Here is a 6,000-nt window from a genome sequence, read left to right on the forward strand (position 1 = left end):
CACAGGACGCGCTGCAGTCTTCTGGACTGGTGGAGTTTATTTTTATCTCTGTAACTGGGGTAAGTTAGGGAAATTTGGTATTCATTGCCACTCAACTTCCTCCTCAACTCCCTGGTGGTAAAGACTTACTTCATTTGGCTGTTATTGTACTGTATTTACTTACACTCTCTCTATATCATCTTTTTTTTTGTCTAAAGGGGATTTGTTTTTTTTCTGCATTCAGGAAAGTTATGTTATAAAAATCATGGGACTCTGTTTTGTCTGATAATTGATAAGCGTTGAACCTGGACTGTTCCAACTAGTTCTACCAGTGGCCCAGATTGTTCCCTGGCAGAGCACTTAACAATGTGACTAATCTGTTACGTATAGTTTGTTCTGTAGTTTGTTCTATCATATTCCTCCCATGGGAAATTCATATAAACATTGCAATGCTTTCCTGTGGCAAGATGTTGTTTATGTTTGTGAATGTTTGTTATTTATGGGTGTGTTAGAAAAGGTGGCTTTGAGAAGAGAGCTGGCTTGCTTCCTTGGTTGCTCTGGGAATTCATTGCAGGGCTGCTATTGTTATCCTCTGAGGAACCTCATTTGCTACCCAAGTAATCTTTATTACTGAACATAGTTACTGTGACATTACAGAATACAATTGTTTGTGCTTTTAGAGATTCTTTTAAAATGTATTTTAAGATCCAGGTCCAATGGACGTTTTCAAGATAAGGTCTGACAACTTTTGGATAGTTTCGTGTTTCCATGGATCTTTGCTGGAACACCATGTGCAATGGACCATGGACAGTAGCAAATGGCAGGTTAAAGACTGGTCTGGACTAGTAATGTAATTGTCTAAAGGTAGTCAAAAAGTCGGTTAAGTTACTTAGTAGAAGTGGCTTCAGCAAACTCAAGATCTATCTGTGTAATGCTTTGAGTACATCAAAACAATTAGGGAAATGTTGCTCATCAAATTTGACTCCAGGTGCCATGTTTGTTTTTTGAAATCTGTATTCTAGCTTTTGAGACAGTTATGTTACATATTTTCCTCATCTTTGATGGTAACACATAAAGCAAACCTGCTTTTTGCTTTCAGAAAAAAAGGGTGCTTTAGAGATAAATGTGTCTCAAATATTAACAGTTTCATAAAGTACAAGTTGTACACAGCTTTCTTGTTCACAGTATCATTCCTTTTAAGCAGAATATCAATTTATGGTGGAGAATTTCAGAACTGCTTTAAAGTTTCATTTTCTAGCGCCATGATGTTTTCTCTTAAGGCTTTGTTACTATGCATCTCTGGGCAGGTATAGATAGGTCTTATTCCAGCTTGCTTAATCTCTTTATATTGAATTACTAATTCTATCATATATTTATGATGGGGCACATGTCTCTAGAAAAGTTTTTTTTTCTCTGAAAAAATGCAATATATTGCACTTTTAAAGAATAAGATTCAAAGGCTAGAGAAAAAACACTCATAAATGATTACTTGTACTTGGAGCACATATAGAGTAGACACAATGCTGTGAAATAGCCATGCTGATTACGGGGGAATGAGAAATTTAACACAAAATAAAGTATTATGCTGAAGAAGAATACAGGGATATCTTCTGTCTAAACTTCTGAATTAAAAGAGTAAACATCTGATTAAAAAAAAGAGTATATCTCTCAGCCAACTGAATTGCTTTCTGGAAACACTTATAGTAATTCTGGGCTATGTAAGCAGCAGTTGTTAGCATTCATCATCAATTTTATCCAAGAGATGTATTGTCTGGCAGGCCTGTACCAATAAAACTCTGCTTCAACTAAGTTTTATATTCTGCTTAAACATGTCCCATCTGCTTGGAGTATCTCATCTCTTGTTCCTAAAATGCTTTTCAGATTACTCTATTTCTCACCTCCCTTATTTTGGAGTATCATAATTCATTCCTGAAAGAAGCAAGGGTTGAGTCTACATAAGTCTCAATCAGGGTCAATCATTAGCATCTACTTAACTGAAAGCTCATTTCTTATCTTGGTATAATTGTAGAAGTGGAACAATGGGATAATCCAATCTACTCTCTATTCCAAATAATTCAAGTTACTTTATTCAGATTCCTAAGAAGTGACTGTCAGCGGTCTGGGATTTGAAATAGCAAGTATTGCTTTATGCTTAACAAAACACAGATAACTGACAGCCCCTTCAAATAAGGAATGGTTCATTTTGTGATGCAAAACAGATAGCTTGCTTGGGAATAATACTGTGTATCTATATGCAGGAGTAAATCCCAGACAGAAAGAACAGGCAGATGAAAAGATTGTATTGCTAGTCTCTTTTTCCTGCAGTAAAACTGAATATTTCACAACCATCAAGAGAGTAAGGCAAGTGACTGGTTAATGCATTGGCTGTGTTTGATGTACCTTACAACTATTTTTGAACTTTGAGCTGCCTTCTTTAAACGCAAGCAGATTCTTGCTGTGATTGAATAGCTTTCCCTTGTAAGAATCTTGTGATAGGATATTTACATGTTAGAGAACAGTATACCTCCAACATAGGTAAGCAAATTCCTGACATTATCGATAATCAAAGTGCTCAAGAGCTAGGCAGTCTTCTTCAGCAAAGACAGTCTTCATCCCTTTCATGAATTATAGGAAAGGTTTGGTTTCAGTGGTTTTGTTTTTTTTATTATTTTTTTAGTTTATTTATTTAAAGTAGTTTGACATGTACATTTTGAGAAGCTGAGATTTGGATTCCTAGAGCTTGTGGAGATAACTCTAATAGCCAAAGTAATCAGATAGTGAGCTTATTAGTCCAGCTCTTTGCTATCGCAGTGTATCACAATGGTGTGTTTTTCAGTATCTGCCATTTGGAAACCTGCCAGCATCTTGGTGCACGAAACGTCAGTAAAACATTTCTGGGGATGCTGCCAAAGGGAACCGCTTCATGCATTTGGCCCTTTTTCTCCTCTCTGGCTGGTGCTTTCTGAGATCGCTGTTGGAGATCAGCCCAAGTGATACATACAACTCTGTGAGCAGCATGGATGGAGGCATACATGTAGAGCAGTTTTACTTGTCCAAATAATTTCCAGATGGGTGGGTAGCAGTGTCTTGCACATCATCATTCTGTGCTGCCGTGCTCATTAGCTAACTGATCCAACAGCAACCACTTAACATGTGAACCCCCTTAAAAGGAACTGTTAAACTAGTGGGTTGAGTGAACTCCCACTGATGTTATACAGAAAATGCTTTGGAAAACATTTCAGAGCCCCAATGAGTTAAAAAGCAATCTATGCATTTTGAAAGCTGCACTGGAGGGGAATATAGTATTTTTTTATTCTTGTGGTGAAAAATTATACTTGAAGAGATGCTTAAACTTGAAAGAACATGCAGGAGGAGAGCAGGGGGCAGGCAGACTTTGAAAAGCAGCTCTGGATGCCTTGGCAATACTCCTGTTGGTGGTGGGAGCCCTTTTGCTAGCAGGTGAAGAGGCTTCTGCCTTGAGCCAGACCATGTCCGAGAGGTGCTCCCAGTTAAGTGTGGCTGATCACATTCAGATTTGCTTGGTCTAAAGTATAATTGTCCAAAACTACAGGCAAATACTAATCTTCCAATCAGCTGTTTTAGTAGATTGTAAACCCCAGAGTTCATAGATTCACAGAATAATTTAGTGAGGAAGGGTCTCTGGCAGTCACCTGGCTCATTTTCCAGTCAAATTCTGAGCATCTCCAACGGCGGATATTTCACAATACCTCAGGTCTTTTCCATTGCTTACCTTATTGTGAAATATTTAGTTAAACCAGAGTTGCATCACCACAAAAGTGCAGCATTCCCACATTTATCCATTCTAGTGCCCTTCCCTGTCACCCAAGAAGTTAAGCAGGAAAGCTAACAGTGAGTAAAGGAGCCTTGCAATGTGACTGTAACCTGGACTCAAGAGGATATTAGATCATATGCAGTATCTCTTTCTTATTTCAGTACAGGATATTTTTTATTTCCTATAGCTCCACATTAGGTGTTTGCATTTTCTTACTTAAGCCTCTTTAAGTGAATCTCCCATAGTTGCATCAAAATTCCTAAATTCTCCATTAAAAAAAAAAAAATCTATTCTGCATTTGCATTGGAGGGGGAAAAAAAGTATTTTTTTAAGAAGGCAAAATAATTTGAAGTGATTACGTTTTAAATATCTTAGTAAGTATTAGGGATTCTCTCTACATATATTTTTCAGAAAAAAAGTCTTGAAAGCCATATTTTTAGTGGTGAGAATCTGGCAAACAAACTAAAAAAATGAAGAACTTACACATGTATACATGTAGCATTATTTGCATAACGTTCCATTAGAACAATGCAATATCAGCAGCTGAATTTAAGTGACCAAGATGACTCCAACCATATTTATTTCCTAAAGGTCTGGAATGCCTTTGTCAGAAAGCATAGGATGACTGCAGAACAGGCAGTATAGTGTGCAGAATATCTGAGATAATAATGGGAAATATGACCAGGTCTTAAATGATTTATGCAGTTTTAGCTCTTTTTTATTTCATCTATTTAGCTTAATGAGGTTAATTAAAGACTTTTTTCCCTAGTAAGATGGTTGATGTACCCACATGACAATTCTATATAGTTATAGGTAAGTGTCAAACACTTTTTGCAGTGATTAAGTAAAATAATATTGGTTAGAATAAATTAACTACAAGAAACAACTATATTATTTTCTGAAAAGCTTAATTATGCAAAGTGTTAGGGCTTTATCTTAGCCAATTCAATGTTTCCATTCTTGCTGCTCAGGGGTCAAAAATGAAGTATTTAAGTCCTCAGAGAACATTCAGATTTTGGGGAGGGGAAGACTAGATTCTAGGGATGAAAACCTAGAACGGTGTTATTTGTCTCAGTAGAAAATGTGATGCCTTTGAACTTGTTATGTGTTGCTAAAAGGCCTGGAAATTTGACTTAATATTGCAAGGCAACCAAGAAACACCTCTTCTCCAGAGTTTTCATTTCTGGTCAGAAATAGGAGCTGGCTGATGACAACTGTTTCTCTCTTGGCGAGTGTGTAATAATTGTCAAACCAGTTGTGTAAGCTCAGTAACAACATCAATCAATGTACTTGAAAAAGAAGCCACCCACATTTACTGAAGTGTGTGATGAGATACGGAGGTTATGAACGAGTCTGAAGCCCCATCTGGAAAGCAAGCAGCTTTTTTTTAAATTTTTTTTTCTTAAGTTAACCAGAATATGGAGGAGCGAGTGCAAACATCTAACTTTTGTGCCCACAATTGCCATTCATATGACTACTTCGAGGCTTTTTGGCAAACTGAAATTGAATGCACCTGGGATTTATGAATTTTGGTGGATTAATACACAGTATGCATCAAAGTAATGGTGTTAGCCCCTGCAACAGACTCACTGGAGTTACTGTGCATGCAGGCCTTCCAGTTTGCTGAACTAAATGGATGAGCTACAGAGACTTGCAGAGATCTGGATGATTTTCCTGAAAGGCTGAAATAGCATTAAAGGTTTCCAAATGAAACCTGATCAAAGAAGGCAGGCAGTGGCTTGGGTTGAAGACTGCCTCTCTGGTCTATAGCAAAGGAGTCAGGAACCAGCTGGTTTGACCACAGGAGCAATGCCCACCATGTTTGTTTCTACTGGTAGCAAAAGGGTTCATCAGGCAGGATGGTGCCTGTTGTTATAGGACATATCCTTACCCACTCCATTCTTTGGTGACCTCCTCTGCCTCTCTGACACAGACTTGCCATGGTCCCCTTCTGGCTCTGAAGACAAGCTGCAGCCCTAGCCATGATCATCACTCTCCTTTTGCCAGCCTGCCCTGGATGCCAACCCTGGCTGTGCTGTGGAGAGGTGGTGCAAGGGAAGCAGGCAAGAAAAGTTACTTGGAGCAGGAGGGAAGAGAAAGGTCTGCACATTGGCAACGGACACTCGCATGTTGCTTGAAATTCAGACTGAAATATGATCTTTTCTACCAGATTTGTATAAAATTACTTTTTTCATGATTAGATGATTTTTATTTTTTTTTTTAAACTA

The sequence above is a fragment of the Haliaeetus albicilla genome, chromosome 8 (assembly GCF_947461875.1).
Source record: "Haliaeetus albicilla chromosome 8, bHalAlb1.1, whole genome shotgun sequence".
Classification (NCBI taxonomy): domain Eukaryota; kingdom Metazoa; phylum Chordata; class Aves; order Accipitriformes; family Accipitridae; genus Haliaeetus; species Haliaeetus albicilla.